Below are 19,504 nucleotides of genomic sequence, written 5' to 3'. Positions count from 1 at the left end.
ATTGTCTCTATGGTCACGGCACTGACGACGACAATCTGCCTTCGGCCAGTAGTCCTCCTTCATGAAGGTGGGCAGCATGTTGGTGGGGACCAGGGCCACGAACGCTTTGAAGCTCGCGTTGTGGCTCGATTCCAACTGCGTCACCCTCAATGTCAGGTTACTTTTAGTCCGGATGTAGTCAACAATGTCCTGTTCCTTGGTAGCGTAGTGTAGGCGTAATGTACATAACGCCGTGGTCGGTGTTGCAGCACGTAAGAAGAAGTATAGTAAAGTATTGCGTAAGCAGATTTATTACATATTTACCTCCCCATCCCCGTGTCAGCAAAAGTAAGCTAAGCTCTTACTCCCTCCCCCCATGATTAGGTGACAATGTGAGGGTTGCTGTTCTTGTAGAATAGAATAGAATAAGAATAGAAAATCATTTATTCAAATAAACTTACATTGAAGCACTTTTGAATAGTCATTACATTTTTTTTAATCTACCGCTCGTTCGGAAAGCTGTCTCATCACAAGAAGAACGAGCAAGAAACTTGCGTGTTGTTCTTTTAAATAATTTATTATTACTTTACATTTTTAAGTTTAAGTGTGTGAATACAAACCACCAAACCGTAAAACCGTAAACCGTGTAAAAAAGTAAATGACTGCCGATGACGTAATCATCACCTAGACTCCCCCACCCCTCATTTCATCCAAAATAACAGCAAAAGTAAGCAAAGCTCTTACTCCCTCCCCGCATGATTAGGTAAACATTTTTCAATTAATGTATTCTTTTTTTAGCAAAGACAACGTGAGTGTTGCCATTCGTGTAAAAAGTAAATGACTGCCGATGACGTAATCATCATCTAGATGTCATCCAAAATAAGCAAAGCAAAGAAAAGTCTAGAAAAGACAAAGATAAGTCCGTCTCTATGTATGCTTAAATCTTTAAAACTACGCAACGGATTTTGAAGCGTTTTTTTTAATAGATAGAGTGATTCTAGAGGAAGGTTTATATGTATAATACATGTACACCCGCGCGAAGTGCGAGTAGCTAGTATCTAATTACATAAAATATTGAAATCTATAAACAGTTAATACACTATAATGAATGCTCGCTTACTAAACCGTACGGTTTCGCTCACGGTCACAAACTCCCAATTACGCTACGACATCTACAATTGAAGATAATCCAATAAACGTTACGCAATCAGAACGTATCAGACGACGGGGACGCGGCCGATGTGCTAATGCATTCTAAATAAGTTACTTGTGACTCGATGTTAGAACTTAGGAGTTTCGTATATTTATCTATTTTTTAATACTTAATTCCCCCAGCCCTCATTTCATCCAAAATAAGCAAATTAGACCCCCAATAGTGCTTACATAATACTTGAACTGCTCCTAAGTTAATCAATGATGCGCAGTGATAGCTGTTCTCCGTCATACTCGTGAACGAGTGCTGCTTGTATGGACTGGTCTGCTCTTATCACTGAGATTGATTTACTCTTATTTAGTTGCTCAACCAGTTGGTTGTATATTTAATGTTTTCTCTATTTGAGTATTTAATTGAATTAGTGCTAATCGGTAGTTTGTGCTCACACACTTCAACTTAAAAATGTGAATTAACAATAAAATTATTTAAAAGAGCAACACGCAAGTTTCTTGCTCGTTCTTCTTGTGATGAGAAAGTTTTCCGAATGAGCTGTAGATTAAAAAAATGTGACTATACAAAAGTGCTTCAATGTAAGTTTATTATTAACTAACTGTTCCCGCTGTTAACTCTTTATTACATCCTGCTAAAAAAATTCTCGTCAAAATCGATCCAGCCATTTCAGAGATTATCCGGAACGAACAGACAGACAGACAAAAATTGTAAAAAATGTTATTTTGGTGTATGTACCTACATAGAAATATTGATCTTATATACTAAATGACAATAGGAAAATGTAAGGTGGGGTGACACAGTTTAGACACAGCAGTGCTTAGTACACAATATTGGATTTGTCTTACTAGACATTATTAAATGCAATTATTATTTTGATGTATCTAGGTAACTGTTTCCCATACCTATCACATGGTAGTATATTAGCAGGATTGAGGTCTCGGAAAATTAAATATAATTGAAGTCAATCAAATTGGTGGCGTACAACAGTGGCTTGTGTACATCATCATGATCAAACGATTACTGAACAGTTATGGTGGTAAAATGTCTCAATAAATATATATTTGCAACTAGCTGTACTCGCCATTTCATTCAAGTGGAATAGTGATCTTGGACAGAATAAAATATTTAATATTCGAACTCAAAATAGCTTGTAAAAAGAAAAATTAGCGTAACTTTCATCCCCTATTTTATTTTACCCCCTTAAAGGTATTTTTCTACAAACTTTCAATGTTATATTTATTTATATTTAATTAATAGGCTAAATGATAAGTTTCAAGTTTCTAACATGAAAATTGACGATACTTCCATACAACTTTTCACCTTCCCTTACAACGACTTACAATCGTTTTTTCGCAATAAAAAGTAGCCTCCATTCTAAGGATCTAGACTATCTGTGTAAGAAATTTAATTTAAGTCGGTTCAGTAGTTTTAGGGTGAAAGCGCGACAGACAGGCAAAGTTACTTTCGCATTTAAATTAGTAAGGATTAGTCAAATATGGGTATAGTGTTGCAAGCGATATAATGGGTCGCCCTCCCGTGCACGTGACGGTAATGGTACCACGAGTATCATATAATTTTAATGGTCAGTTGACACATCGCGTTATTGCCAGAGAACGTGGCAGCATTGACATATTTATAATATATATATATATATATATATATATATAATATTAGAAGGAGAAGGCTAACAAGTAGTATGGAATAAAAACCCCATTGCTAGCCATGTACCTACCATGTGGTTCCCCCTGAAAATCATCGTAAAAAATGCTTGGTGAAAATTCACGATGAAATGATATTTATTCGGTAGATGTTAAAAAACTAAAACACACATTAAACAACCAAAAAAATAACAAACATTGCAACAATTACAACAAAAAAAGTACTTTTACCATTTATTGTTACAAAATTACAAATCAAACAATAATATTTTGGATGCCTTTGCGATTTGAGCGGGAACAACTACTATTTTATTAAAAGTCATGTGTATATTGCACAAAAGAGCTCACAGCGAAAGTACATAACTATTCAAACAGATATCAAAAACGCAAAATATATAAAAATTATATAATAGACATGCTGCCAGCAACAGCCATTGCAATGGCAACACATGATCCTTTACATCAGTGAGGACTTTTTGGCGGGAAGTCAAATTGAGCGGGTGTTTTAAATTTTCTCCTTTTTGATTTTTTTATTTTAATTGTAATTTTATTGTAAATATTGTATATCTTATTGTAAATACCTAAATAATAAATCAAGCAAAGAAAATGAGTGATAGTAGCGACGGGGGAAACCCCGTCGACCGTGGAAAAAGTCAACGCGGCAAAAAACGGAAGATGTCGCCGAATCATTTAATTATATCCGAGGACTATAAAATGTATACAAAACCCAATTACAAAAGACAGTTTCCTGAAAATCATAGTGTAGATTGTGTTGTCTATGTAGAATCTACAGAAAATGAAAAAGTAGGGAATAAAAACCCCATTACTTTAACAAAGTTATTCACCGAAAATGTGAAAGGCATTGCAGGTGTACACAGAGTAAACGCCTATAAAATAGGTGTGACCTTTCGAAAGCCCGCACCAGCCAATAATTTTTTAAAAATGGACAATTTTTTAAACAAGTATAAATTCAAGGCTTTTGTACCAGCATATATCACAGAAAAAACTGGTATCATAAGATACGTACCGACAGACATGTCCAACGAAGATATTTATAAAAGTATTAGTTGTGGTACCGAAGTGATATCCATCAAACGTTTTATGAAAAAAGTAGAGGGAAAACTATCTCCATTGGGCACTGTAGCCGTCACATTTGCAGCTACCACTTTACCACAATATGCCTACATACAATTATTTAGATATCCTGTACACACTTATATTCCACCATTAGTCCAATGTTACAAATGTCTGAAGTTTAACCATTCAGCTAAAGTATGCCGTAGCTCACAGATGTGCTCATCATGTGCTGGTCAACACTCATACAAAGAATGTGATGTAGAAGAAATCGTTTGTATCAATTGTAGTGGTAACCACTTAGCAATTTCGAGAGATTGTCCCATTAAAAAGAAGAAAATTGAAGAAAATAGAAGTAAATATGTCAATCACTCCTATGCCGCTGTTGTGAGTATGCCCTCAAGTAGTACAACCCCAAAAGTATATCCCACTTTAGAGAAATCTTTAAATGTATATAATTCACAATTTAAACAAAATGTAAATAATAATAATACTGCATTCAATGCAGATCAAATTGTAAATAATGAAATTATAATTAATGCATTAGTTAAATCTCTTGTTGCTCTCGGTAACAACAAAGAGAAAATGTCAATAACTAATAAGACAATAAAAGAAATATTGTTGTCAAATTTAATTTAATGAATACATACTTAAATATAGCCCAGTTTAATATACAAAGCTTACAGAGTAAAAAAGCTCTGTTGCAAAAATACATGAATGAACAAAATATTGATATCTGTCTCATTAATGAGACATGGCTTAAAAGTAACAGTAAAATTCCTAAATTTACATCCTATAATTTCATATTCAAAAACTCAGTAAATACACACAATGGAGTGGGTATTTTAATAAAAGAAAATTTTAAATATAATATCATAACTACTACTTTTTATGAATCAGTTCAGAATATATGTATTGCAATAGAAACATCCATAGGCAAATTAAACATACTATGTGTGTATTGTCCTCCTAATGGAAGATTTGATACCAACAAACTGAAAAAAGTTCTACTTAGTGCTCCTAAGCCATGTCTCATTATGGGTGATTTTAATGCACATCATATTTTGTTTGGTTGTCATACAAACAATAGTAGAGGTAATAACATATACAATCTCATAGATGAACTTGACTTATGTGTGTTAAATGATGGTAGTCCAACCACCATTCAATCATCAAACAGGCAGGCATCAGCAATAGATATAACATTAGTTAGTCCCCGAATAGCTCCTCTCTGTGAGTGGAAAGTCCATGATGACCCGATGGGCAGCTATCACTATCCAACTCAGGTAAGTGTAAATGTGAGGCCATCAGTGTATGAGGTCCGACCTGTAGAAGAAAAATTTTTATATAATAAAGCAGACTGGTCGAAATATTTTTCTTTATCAGAAAGTATTTTTTCCCACTTAAATGTACATAATAATGTAAATAATGACACACCATTACAATTTTATAATAATTTTGTTAATATTTTATATGACATCAGAGACAAGACAGTACCAAAATCAAAGTTTAAACAAACTATAGACACTTTAAGAAAACCAGTGCCTTGGTGGAACAAAACATGTGATGATGCTGTTCAACAGTCTAAGAGAGCCCTTTTACAATATAGAGTTACCCCAACAATTGTTAACTTCATAAATTATAAAAAAGTTGATGCTAAAAAAAAAAGAATTCTAAAGGAACAACGCATAGATTCCTGGCAAGAGTTGTGTAGTAGCTTCAATAGAATGACACCTATTTCAAAAATATGGAGTTCCGTTAAAAAGTTTAAAAGGATAGGTACATCTTCCAACAAAAATTTTAATGATGACTGGGTACAAAGTTTCTTAGATATGTTGACAGCTCCATCACAATGCAATGATGCAAATTTAGTTGATATATTGAATCAATCTGATAAAAATGACAGTGACTCCTTTCTCAACAGACCCTTTACACTGGCCGAGCTTCATATTTCGCTTAAGAGTAGGAAAGATACAACACCAGGTTTGGACAATATTACATATAAATTAATAAAACAGCTACATCCAAATGCAATTAAAATACTATTAGATATATACAATAAACTTTGGGAGAATTTAATAATACCGGAATCCTGGAAAACCCAGTGTGTTATTCCAATTTTGAAACCAAATAAGGATATTAACTGTGCATCATCATATAGGCCCATTTCCTTGTCATCGTGTCTAGGCAAACTATTTGAAAACATGTTAAAATTACGTTTGGACTACTTTACTGAAACACAGAATAAGTTGCCAGATATTCAGTTTGGATTCAGAAAAGGCAAAAGTTGTTCTGAAAGCTTTGTAACTCTTATATCCCTATTAAAAAAAGCAAAATTAAGTCATTCCAATGTTGTGTGTGTATTTTTAGATGTTAAAGGTGCTTTCGATAATGTAAATATAGAATCCTTAATTCATGTGCTACATAATTTAAATTTCCCCTGCAAAATATTAAACTGGATTTTTAATTTTTTAAAAAACAGAACTGTTTATGTTAAGTATAATAATATCCTACATGGACCTAAATATGTTAACAGGGGAACAATGCAGGAGCAACCCTGTCCCCTCTATTGTATGGCTTGTATACATCTGAAATCCTCAATTATGTGGATACTACAAAAGTTAACATACTACAGTTTGCAGATGATTTGCTTTTATACACTGAGAGTCAAAGTTTGCCTTTGGCTATAAATAATATAAATACTGCACTAAATCAATTACAAAAGTATTATTCAAATATTCTAAAACTAGAAATCAGTTCAGAAAAAAGCTCTGTGTTAGTATTTAGTAGAGATACATTCACACAAACTAATCTTAAAATTATGTATAATAACAAAATAATACCCATTGTCCATCAACACAAATTTTTAGGTATAGTTTTGGACAATAAATTAAAATTTGATAAACATATAGATTACATTTGTCAAAATGCAATGAGGAGCATAAATATTTTGAGATGTTTAGCAGGAACTTACTGGGGCTCTGATCCCAAAACACTCAATATACTGTATAAAAGCATAGTCAGAAGTCATTTTGATTATAGTAGTTTAGCCTATATGACTGCTAGTACCACGTATATATATATATATAGAATATTATATGCGTTCCACGCCTATAAATAGTATGGAAGTTGAAAATTGTATACCTCCATTGTCTCTAAGACGTTTGCAACTGGCAGAAAGATTTTGTATAAAGGAATTATCTTCCAGTAATAGTATTGTGCTTAAAAATATTTTATATCCTGCACAGCTTTCTCAGTTAGTTGTAGGTTCCCCCATATCAGCATCTGTTATTATTTCAGGATCATTACCTGAAATTTCAATAATAATGACACATGTTAAAAATGCTACAGGTGGAATATATATAAATGACAAATGGACAGTATACAAATGTCCATATGATTCACTAATCTGTTTCCTTGACACTATTTCATTTAGATTTAATATATAACAAATATGACTTTGCAGAATTTTTAAATAAGAAATCAGAATTTTATGTTATTTATACATGGTTCTAAAAATTTAAATGATGTTAAAGCAGCTTATTATGATCCACAAAAGAAATATACTAAATGTATTAAACTCAAAAGTAATTGCAGCATCTTTACAGCAAAGTTATGCTATATTAAGTGCTTTGTTATATGTTAATAACCTTGTAAATAATGTAAATATACTAATAGTTACTGATTCGAAGAGTGTATTGGAGACTTTATCCAGTGGCAATTGTACATATAAACAAAATTATATTATATATGAAATAAAAAATAGGTTAATAACTTTAAGTAAAAATAAGAATGTAGAATTTGTATGGGTACCCTCACACAGTGGCATACCTGGAAATGAGGTCGTAGACTTGGCAACTCGTCAACAATATGATGAAGATCAGACAGACATTTTGAAAGTGCCATTTACCGACTACTACCAATATTTTAAAAGTAACTTACGAAGAGTGTGGAAAGAGTACTGGAACATAACCACAGAAAATAAAGGAAAATGGTATGCAGAATTACAGCCAGACTTACCAGTGACACCTTGGTACAGCAAATTCAAATATTACAATAGAAAATTTATCACTATCATCAATCGTCTACGTTTCGGCCATTGTTTAGTTCCATCCCATCTCAACAGAATTAAAATCACAAATGACAACAGATGCAACCACTGTTTCAAGATAAATGCTGACATAAACCATATTATATAATGCCAAGTTTTCAACATACAACGGTTGATTCTTATCAGTGACATTAGTGACATCGCAAAGGAACACTCACAAAGTATTCCCCGCCGCGTTCAAGATTTGCTATCTCACTTTGCATATTTTATTCCAATATATAACTACATTGTACATACTGTGGAAAAAATTTAATATTAATGAATAATTACTAAAATTGTACTGTCTAAGCTTGTATAATAGTTTATTTCTTATGTTTTGTATTAAATTCATCGACTGAAGGACTTGTATCCATGGTCATGAATAAAGCATTATTAAAAAAAAAAAAAAATACATCAGTGATTCCTAAACTGGTTTATATCGACCCTCAAGGGTCTATGACAAACTGCAAGAGGACTACGACAGTGGCCATCCTGTTGTTTAAAAAAAACTGGCTTTTAAAAAAATAGTAATTCAATTGAGTTTCTTGCCAGTTCTTCTCAATTGGATCTATATACCGAACTGGACGGTAGGGAAAAAAATATAATGTAAAAACTTGACGTTCATAAGCGGCTAAAATGTCCTACATGAGTAAATGATTTTTGAATTTGAATTTATGTTTTTAATATTCAACTTTACTACAGTTAGAAATTTACAAGAAATCTATACCAGGTAAGAATGGGGGGTCTACCTAAGACCTAAAAATATAGCAAGGGTCTACAATTCAAAAAAGTTGGGGACCCTCTGCTTTTTGTGTTCCTGAGCAAATAAATTATTATAATTGCAAAAAGTACACTAGAAAACAACCTCGAAATAAATAATTAATTTTTCTTAAAAATATCTCCGCGATTTCGATTTAATTTTCTCTTATACTTTATCCAATGGTTATTGTTACTGGCAGCTTGTCTACCATTGTTTTTACAAACTTTATATTTTTTATATCTATTTTTTATATGTCACTTTTGACCAAATATTGTTTTGTTACTTCTCGCTGTGAGCCCTTCTGGGAAGAATACACATTTTTACTAATATTTTGGTAAAATAGTAGTTGTGTTCCCGCTTCAGTAACAGTTATGATAACATGGATTTTTTATTAATTTAGTAATAATTGGAAATCGTGCATGTGGAGCGACCATAAGGCATTTCAATTAAAAATATATTACTGCGCTTGATGTATGAATTGGATGTTAATCTCCGAATTGAACTGTAATCCATACCGGCTGCAACCCCCCCCTCCCTCGTCTGTACCTCTTGTAACCCGCTGACCTAGTAGGTAGTTTATTATACTGCAGTAAAACTTAAATATCTAGTTAGTAGTTATAATCTACAATTGCAATAGTACCTTTAATCTTATATATAAAATTCTCGTGTCACAGTTTTCGTTCCCATACTCCTCCGAAACGGCTTGACCGATTCTCATGAAATTTTGTGAGCGTATTGAGTAGGTCTGAGGTCGGCCAACATCTATTTTTCATCCCCCTAAATGTTAGGGGTAGTCCCTAAATTTTTATTTTTTATTTTAAGGCAAAACAACGTTTGCCGGGACAGCTAGTATAATCTAAATATATATAACTCAAAGGTGACTGACATAGTGATCTATCAACGCAGCCCAAACCACTGGTCGGATCGGGCTGGAATTTAACATGGAGGTAGATGTTATGACGTAGGCATCCGCTAAGAAAGGATTTTGATTAATTCTACCCCCAAGAGAATAAAATAAGGGATAAAAATTTGTCAATTTTAAACCGATCGGGCTGAGACTTTACATGCATAAAGTTACTATGACATAGGTATTCCCTAAGAAAGGATTTTGATAAATTCCACCCCTAAGGGGATAAATTAACGCAAGCGAAGCCGTGGGCAAAAGCTAGTATGTATATATTTATGTAAAAGTAAATTTGTTATCTATATATTCAGGGGCGGACCGTGAATTTGTGGTGCCCTGGGTTAAATTTATTTAGGGCCCTACTTAATTATATTACTTAACCAGCGGTTCTCGTGACTTCGTCCGTGTGGAATTTAACTTTATTTTTTCTAAAATAAAATATTTTCCAAAATAAAAGTAGCCTAAGTTACTCCTTATTACATCACCTACCAATAAAAATTCCGTCAAAATCGGTCCAGCCATTTCAGAGATTAGCCGGAACAAACAGACCGACAAAAATTGTAAAAAATGTTATTTTGGTGTATGTACCGCATTTATATTCATATGCATGTAGTAAAAAACGGTTATTTCAATATTACAAACTGACACTCCAATGTTATTTATATGTATAGATTAAAAACGGCGAACGGCCTCGGTGGTCTAATGGTTTTAATACACTTCCTTACTTCCGATGGTCGCGGGTTCGATTCCTCGCACGGCACAAACATTTGTAGTCATGAGTATGATTGTTTGTGTCTGGGTGTTATCTATGTATAATATGTATGTATTTAGAAAAAAATTGTCTGTTGTTGCTGTGTGAATTGTCCTGATATTCACAGCGCCATCTAGACCCAAGTTAAGCTAGCTAAAACTCGTGTTATGGGTACTAGATAACTGATACAAATACATTTGTTTAATTATTATACATAGAAAACACCCAGACCGATACAAACAATCATACTCATAAATACAAATATATGTACCGTGCGAGAAATCGAACCCGCGACCATCGGATAGTAAACCGGTGTACTATACCACTAGACCACAGAGGCTGGCTGAGCCGAGTATATTATGTTTCTAATCGTGTCTGCAAGTAAATAATTTGTGAACGGTGAACGTCCGGTGGTAATCAGGTCAGGGAAGATGCTCATCGAGTCTGCAACGATATCTTGTGACACGACCGAACATGACGTGTTCAAAGGGAGACATGTCGCAACACGCACTCGTAAAGTTAGGCCTTGTATGTAATATGTAATCAAGCATCAAAATACACCGCTCCTTTCTGTTACTATATATCCGTCATACTCGTGAACGGGTGCTGCTTGTTTGCAGATTAGATTTTTTGTGTTTTGCAATAGCATATGCTGGTCACTCTATTCTCCCAAATCTGAATTTAAATGATTGTGTATTATTGTTAACACGTTCAACATTTATTTGAAAAGATAACGAGCTGAGTTTCTTGTCAGTTCTTCTCTTGAAATAATTCCGAACTGACGGTAGATTTGACATATCATAAGAGTCTGTAATAGACCTACATGAATAAAGAAATTTTGAATTTGAATTTTGAATTTTTATAGTCTTTTTAATTCAGAAGACTTTGACATGACCGATGTTGCCAGGTATTTTGCATTTTTTAAATAGGGTTGTGGCACTATCGGAAATTGATATTAATTAGGTTTTAAGTAAAGTTTTGATATGGAACGTCCATATCAAAACTTTACTTACGTTAAAGATTTAATAAGTGTGATAATCCTTTATAATTAAACAGTGCCATCTAGTCCTAATCTAAGCAGAGCTTGTGTTATAGGTACTAGACAACTGATATAAATACATGGATGCATTTTTTTTGTAAATAAAACATATTATACATAGAAAACACCCAGACCGATACAAACAACGCAACGCCATCTAGACCCAAGTTAAGCTAGCTAAAGCTTGTGTTATGGGTACTAGATAACTGATACAAATACATAGACTCATTTTTTTTGTAAATACATACATATTATATATAGAAAACACTCAGACCGATATAAACAATCATACTCATGGATACAAATGTTTGTGCCGTGCGAGGAATCGAACCCGCGACTATCGGAAATAAACCGGTGCGTTAACCGCTAGACCACCGCGGTCGTCGAGTACTCCACTGTTACTACTTACTCAATCTACTACAATACTACTAGCATATTTTTTTTTTTGTAAACACACATATAACATAATAAACACGTCTGGGTGGTCCAAGACCAATATTTATATTTATAGCTGTATCCGCGACTTCGTCTGCGTGGTTATTAATGTTATTTTACTAAAATAAAAGTAGCCTAAGTTACTCCTTATTACATTACCTACCTGCCAATAAAAGTCCCGTCAAAATCGGTCCAGCCATTTCAGAGATTAGCCGGAACAAACAGACCGACAGACAGACAGAGAAAAATTGTAAAAAATGTTATTTTGGTGTATGTAACGTATTTATATTCATGTGCGTGTAGTAAAAAACTGTTATTTCAATATTACAAACAGACACTCCAATTTTATTTATATGTATAGATTATAAATTATATAATATATATATATATATATATATATATATATATATATATATATATATATATATATATATATATATATATATATATATAATATCCCCTTGGGCACTTTGTGGCTCAGACGTGCCGTATAGGTAGTTTTTTGTTGATCCTTTTTCACTTGTTGATCCGGAGGCCTTTTGTTGATCTAATGCCAGATGACCATATGTAAATGTTGCTCCGTTTTGAGCCACAACTGTCACGACGAGTAATAATAATAATTAAGTGATTTATACACGATTTTATACAAATCCACCTTTTTGGCATACGAGCAGTTCTTGATCCAATTCAAACGGGCCAATCAGGGTGCAGCATTTGCCAAGGGCTTCCTCATTGGCACGTTTGGGCTACTACATTATGGCTACAGTAACTTAATAATGTCTAGCTAGTATTTCAAGAATAATAGTCTATCTAATCTAAATATTTATAGAAATCAGTCTGGAGTAACGTGACTCCAGATCAAACCTCAATACTTGTTATTTTTTGGACGGGAATCTTTTCTTTTGTAACAACGTTACTGAGCGAATAAAGAGAAGACGCAACGGCGGATCCAGGGGAGCGTCATGGAGGTCATGGGAGTCATGGGGGCGTCATGACTCCTCCGTCCCCCCTCTTAGCCCAGGACTTAGGTAGACCACTAATTGAACTAAAAAATAATGAAACAGCAATTTTTTTTGCACGATCGGGGTGTTGGTGCAGTAGTATTAATTATAATTAAACATTGTTACTTAAAATATAACAGTTAAAGTACTATAACACTAAAAGCAAAATAGGTATTTTCAAAATACTTTTTCAAAATAAATTACCCTTTGAGTTTTTGTCCAAACCTCAGATATTTTATTTATTTTAGGTATATCAATCATTACATAGTATAGTACAGTATAAAACAAAGTCGCTGTCGCATCTAACAAGTACATAAATAAAGAAAGAAGACTTTTTGGCTCTGAATATATTTCAAAAATCAATTACTTGTGTTAATCAATTTATATACTCGTTCTTATTTCATAGTACTTGTTTTGATCCGAATATATACAGATACCGTAACGGTCTATTAATTATGAATTTATTATACCTAACCTAGATATTTTATTTTGACGAAACTCCGTGTAGTAGTAGTATCCGATAAGGGTATGCGAACCCTAAGTATTATTTCAAAATGGCCAGTAATTTCGAAGAAATAAGCCTTTGAATTTCAAATCAACTTAACAAACGGACGCTCAAGGTTCGATTCCCGCCATAGATTTTTTTGTTACTATTTTTTTTTGTTTTGACTTTATTTTATATTTTAAATTAACTATTTTAATAATTAAATGAATTTAATCGAACAAAAAGTTGTCAAGTATTAAATTAATTTTAATTTACATTAACTATTATACTTTCTAAATTGTAAAGCAGCTAACAATTATAGTAAGATCTTATAAATAATTAACACAACAACATTTCAAATGTATTTTCTTTATTATTACAAAATATTTTTTGTGCATGCTATAATAGTTAATGTCACTTAAAATTTATTTAATATTTAAAAACGTTTTTATCGATTAAATTCATTTAATTATTAAAATAGTTAATTTTAAATATTACTCTAAAAAAAAAAAAAAAAGTCAATGGTGGGAATCGAACCCGGGGTGTCTGTGTGGTAAGTTGGTACACAGGTACACTCCTAACTAGTAAAATTAATTTAATACTTAACTACGTTTTTCTCGTATAAATTAATTATTAAAATATTAAATTAAAAAAAACAAAAAGAAGTAAATAACAATAGTCAATGGTGGGAATCGAACCCGGGGTGTCTGTGTGGTAAGTTGGTACACAGGTACACTCCTAACTAGTAAAATTAATTTAATACTTAACTACGTTTTTCTCGTATAAATTAATTTAATTATTAAAATATTAAATTAAAAAAAAACAAAAAGAAGTAAATAACAATAGTCAATGGTGGGAATCGAACCCGGGGTGTCTGTGTGGTAAGTTGGTACACAGGTACACTCCTAACTAGTAAAATTAATTTAATACTTAACTACGTTTTTCTCGTATAAATTAATTTAATTATTAAAATATTAAATTAAAAAAAAAAAAACAAAAAGAAATAAATAACAATAGTCAATGGTGGGAATCGAACCCGGGGTGTCTGTGTGGTAAGTTGGTACATAAGTACACTACCAACTAGGCCATTCTACTTTTGTTCATTCTTGTGAAAAAACTAGTATACATATAAGTTACACGTACAATTTCAAAGGCTTATTTCTTTAAAACTACTGACCATTCTGAAATAAAACTTTAGGGTTTGCATATGTAATGTTTGCATATAAAATATGATTAAAGGTTACCAGTGTATTTACACTTTTACTGAAGAAACAGAGTTGTTTAGTACTGAAAATATTGTGTGGATATCAATCAATCAATCCATCCATCAATTACTTTCAGTGCACTTATAGCTTTGATCTATCCTAATTATTATTATTAAGTTTTAAAGTGGTTGAATTTTGCGTAGAGTGTTTTTATACGTTATTTCTAATTTACCATTTATTTTAAGTTTTTTAAACTCTATTCATCGAGACCAATCTAATGAGTCCAAACACGATATTTCTGCTGTAAGTTTTCGAAGAGTATGTTCATCATCTGATAATACTGGTGCCAGCATGAAGTCAAGGTTAACAGATAACTAATTACTCTTATTTCGTCAAAATCTTTAGATTACGTATAATAAATTCATAATATCGCTACCTATTCGGATCAAAACAAGTATTTTAGGTACTTCATGTACTAGTATATAAATTCATCAACACACAAGTAAATGATTTTTTAAATATATTCAGAGCCAAAAAGTTTTTGTGCATTTAAAAAAATTTGCTAATACGGAGTCACTATTGCAGGAAATTGTTGAAAAAATATATATCGAGTACAGGTACTATCGACGAATACTTTATCTAGGGAACACGCGGGAACGCGGAACGGCAACATGTTGCCGTTCCGCCACGATACCGTTATAGTGATAGAAAGAGAGAGACAGCGGAATCAGCAAATGTATCTACGGGTCGTGGCTGGATCAACATCGTGTGCAACTAAGTTATATATATATATATATACTTGTCTTTAATTCAAAGGAAATATAAATAATGAACGCATCACATTTAAAACAGCAATAAGTACGTAATATTATCACATTATCAAACAGTAAGTACGTAATATTATCACATGGTAACAGCACGTATTACGGCAAAAATAAACATCGGCTGATTTGAAAAGATTTATTATAGTAATAATAGTAATCTCAGGACAATTCACACAGCTTCATCTAGACCCAAGTTAAGCTAGCTGAACATTGTGTTATGGGTACCAGACAACTGATACAAATACAAAGATTTTATTCGTAAATTAATATATATTATCTATACATAGAAAACACCCAGACCGTTACAAACAATCATACTCATGAATACAAATGTTTGCAGCGTGCGAGGAATCGAACCCTCGACCACCAAGCAGGAATCAAAGCGGTGTGCTAGCTGAATCGCTAGACTACCGACAACTAGCTGTACACGCGACTTCGTTCGCGTGGAATGTAACTTCATAAATAATAGTTTTTGACTACGAGCATATGAATATAAATACGGTACATGTACTAAAATTTATTTTTTTACAATTTTTGTCTGTCTGTCTGTCTGTTTGTTCCGGCTAATCTCTGAAATGGCTGGACCGATTTTGATGGGACCTTTTTTGACAGGTAGCTGATGTAATAAGGAGTAACTTAGGCTACTTTTATTTTAGAAAAATAAATTTAAATTCCACACGGACGAAATCCCGAGTACAGCTACTCATCAATAAAAAAAACACGTAGGTATCTCTAATATATTATAATATATTAGAGATACCTACGTGTTTTATATGTGGGAATAGCTAGTGTATAACACTAGCTATTCCCGCGACTTCGTCCGCGTGGTTTTTAACTTTATTTTTCTAAAATAAAAGTAGCCTAAGTTTATAAATCGGTCCAGCCATTTCAGATATTAACCGGAACAAACAGACCGACAGACAGACAGACAAAAATTATAAAAATTGTTAATTTGGTATATGTACCTTATATATATTCATATGAAGGTACTCCAATTTTATTTATATGTATAGATTATTATTTATTTATTTATTTATTCATCCAAAATAATACAAATTGTGTAGGATAACGTAATAGTAACATTACAGTAAAATTTTGTAAATAACATAATAGCAACTTAAACATTAAATCTCGGTATATCTATAGACTAGCTGGCCCCAGCGACTTCGTCCGCGTGAAATTTTATTTTATTTTTCTAAAATAACAGTAGCGTAAGTTACTCCTTATTACATCAGCGACTTGCCAAAAAAAGTCCCGTCAAAATCGGTCCAGCTATTTCAGAGATTAGCCGGAACAAACAGACAGACAGACAGACAAAACTTGTAAAATATGTTATTTTGGTGTATGTACCGTATTTATATTCATATGCAAGTAGTAAAAAACGGTTATTTCAATATTACAAACAGACACTCCAATTTTATTTACATGTATAGATGTATGGATTAAAAAAAGTAACAGTCATAAGGCTAGTCGTATGCCTAATATATATAATAATGTAATAAATTCATTTAAACAGAAATTGCGGCAACATTATTTAAATTTGTAACTTTTTACTGTCCTTCTCCTTTTTTCACATCTTTCTGTTATATCCCTATAGTTCTCTCTATATTTTCTGTTTTACTTACTTTCAATTTGAGACTGTACTTATTTATAATTTGATTATCGGATCATTATGTATTTATTTATACATTTATGGGTTATATTTGCATATATATTTATGTATGTATATTGTTATTTTTTATAGAAATGTATATTTTGCTTATCTTTATTATCTTTATAAATCTTTTTTTGACATTTCTTATTTATATTAGTCCACCGCCAATAATCTTTCGCTGCACCACTCATGGTTGCCTGGTAAATAACGCGGCAAAATATTAAGTCCGCCAAATGTACAAATATTTTTTGTGCATTAAAGTTAAAGAAATTAAAAAAATACAATACTGTTTAATGAAAATGCGTATTGTCTAGTGCTTTGAGATGTATCAAAATAAGGTCAACAAAAAAGTCCGTGATGGTATATGTCTATCTCTTAAGGATAACCAACAATAACCATTTTTTATCTTTTAGATTTTACGGGAATTTTTTTTATCGTATGTTTCCCTTAAAATCATGTAAACTATGTTATTATGTCATAATCTAAAGAAATAATAATATTTTATAGTGAAATATCCACTATAAAATACCAAAAAGTAGCAGTGTAATTCGTTACGCGCGAATCAGCTGTTATAAGGTCAAAGGTCGGTGCACCCCGCGTATTTGATAAATAGTGCTTCTCTGGATGTCTTTAAGAGAAAATGGCAGTATGTACATGTATATGTACAAGTCCTTAAGTGTTAAGTTTTTCAAATGTACAAAAAAGAATAAATATTTTTAAGCACAGTACTTACGTACATTAATATAATACCTACTTTTTACTTGTATCTATTGTTATCAAAATTAAATTATAAGTTCTTAACTTGACCACGACTATGTGACCCTCTCTTGGCGCCAAAACGAGTGAAAAAATGAACAGCATACGACGACGACGCAGTACCTATAGAGTGGAGCAACTGCTTATTCAGTTTTATTCAACTATTTAGTCCCTCCACCGTTACAATGAATGGAGGCGGATATTACAATGTACGTAGCATTGCGAATATAAAAGATTAGGTATAATAAATTCATAATTGATAGACCGTTACGGTATCAGAGCCAAAAAGTCTTCTTTCTTTGTTTATGTACTGTTAGATGCGACAGCGACTTTGTTTTATACTACACTATGTAATGATTGACATACCTAAAATAAATAAAATGTCTGACATTTGGACAAAAATTCAAAAGGTACTTTATTTTGAAAAAGTAATTTGAAAATACCTATTTTGCATTTAGTATTTGAAATACAAAACACAAAACTATTTTTGTTTTTAGAGTGAGATTTCTATGAATTCACTGTCGATAGCGAGCGGTGCGATGGAAAAAGATAACCGTTTATAAAAATATAATAAATAGCCCTGGACAATTAACACAGACTGATACTGAACTGATATAAATAGAGATTTTTATTTTGTAAATACATATATAATATACATATAAAACACCCAGACCGATGAAAACAATCGATGACCGATGAGTACAAATGTTTGCACCGTGCGAGAAATCGAACCCGCGACCATCGGATGTAAAGCGGTGTGACCACCGAGGCAGTCGAAATATATAAATAATCTTATGAATTTAATTTATTCTAATTTGTTTGTGTGCGCGGGGTGCGGTGTACGGTGCTCCCCCCTGCCTCCACCGTTGCTGGAGCTTGCATGTATGGAGCATTGCGAATATAAAATATCTAGATTAGTAAATGAATAAATTCATAATTGATAGACCGTTACGGTATCTATATATATTCGGATGAAAATAAGTATCACAGTAAGGACGAGTATATAAAGTGATCAACACAATTAATAGATTTTTGAAATATATATACAGAGCCAAAAAGTCTTTGTGTATTCAAAAAATATCTAATTTGTTTGTGTGCGCGGGGTGCGGTGTACGGTGCAGGGGAGACCCTGCCTCCACCGTTGCTGGAGCTTGCATGTATGGAGCATTGCGAATATAAAATATCTACATTAGTAAATTAATAAATTCATACTTGATAGACCGTTACGGTATCTATATATATTCGGATGAAAATAAGTATCGCAGTAAGGACGAGTATATAAAGTGATCAACATAATTAATTGATTTTTGGAATATATTCAGAGCCAAAAAGTCTTTGTGTATACCAAAAATTTAGCCGTTCGGACCCATTCAGTCACGAATTATTAGTAAAAAAAGTGTCGAGTATATCGTACTATCGACGAATATATATGGCCGCATCGCAAAATAGAATGCGACGTTGCCATACCGCCTGAGATATACGCGATAGGTGTGAAGTTATTCAGTGCAAAAGGTGGAATCAGCAAGTGTTTCGCTTGTGGCGTGATCAACAAAGTGCCCAAAGAGGTGTTTATATATATATATATTTGCCACTGGACCATCATTATTTAAAAAGATGGTTGGTCAGACTTTGTAACAATTTTATCTGTGATATTAATAAATAAGCATTTTAAGTCGATATTAATAACTTTGTATAAAATTCACTATTACCACAGATAACTTAATA

General features: G+C 32.5%; 1 protein-coding gene and 1 long non-coding RNA gene across 2 annotated transcripts in view; one reads left to right on the top strand and one right to left on the bottom strand.

Annotated features, from left to right (window-relative positions):
- LOC131848651 (high-affinity choline transporter 1) overlaps positions 1-19,504 on the top strand; it is a 66,019-nt gene that overhangs the window by 41,380 nt on the left and 5,135 nt on the right. The gene's annotated exons all lie outside the window — the stretch shown is intronic.
- On the bottom strand, positions 4,495-8,065 carry LOC131848702 (uncharacterized). Its single transcript, XR_009357769.1, has 3 exons — positions 7,897-8,065; positions 7,021-7,185; positions 4,495-5,202 (listed from the first exon to the last, which is right to left on the bottom strand). It is a non-coding gene; the product is annotated as an uncharacterized LOC131848702 (long non-coding RNA).

This window comes from Achroia grisella, unplaced genomic scaffold, assembly GCF_030625045.1.
Source record: "Achroia grisella isolate CSIRO2021 unplaced genomic scaffold, CSIRO_AGI_Agris_v1 utg567, whole genome shotgun sequence".
Lineage (NCBI taxonomy): Eukaryota > Metazoa > Arthropoda > Insecta > Lepidoptera > Pyralidae > Achroia > Achroia grisella.
This window is presented reverse-complemented; position numbering and strand designations above follow the sequence as displayed.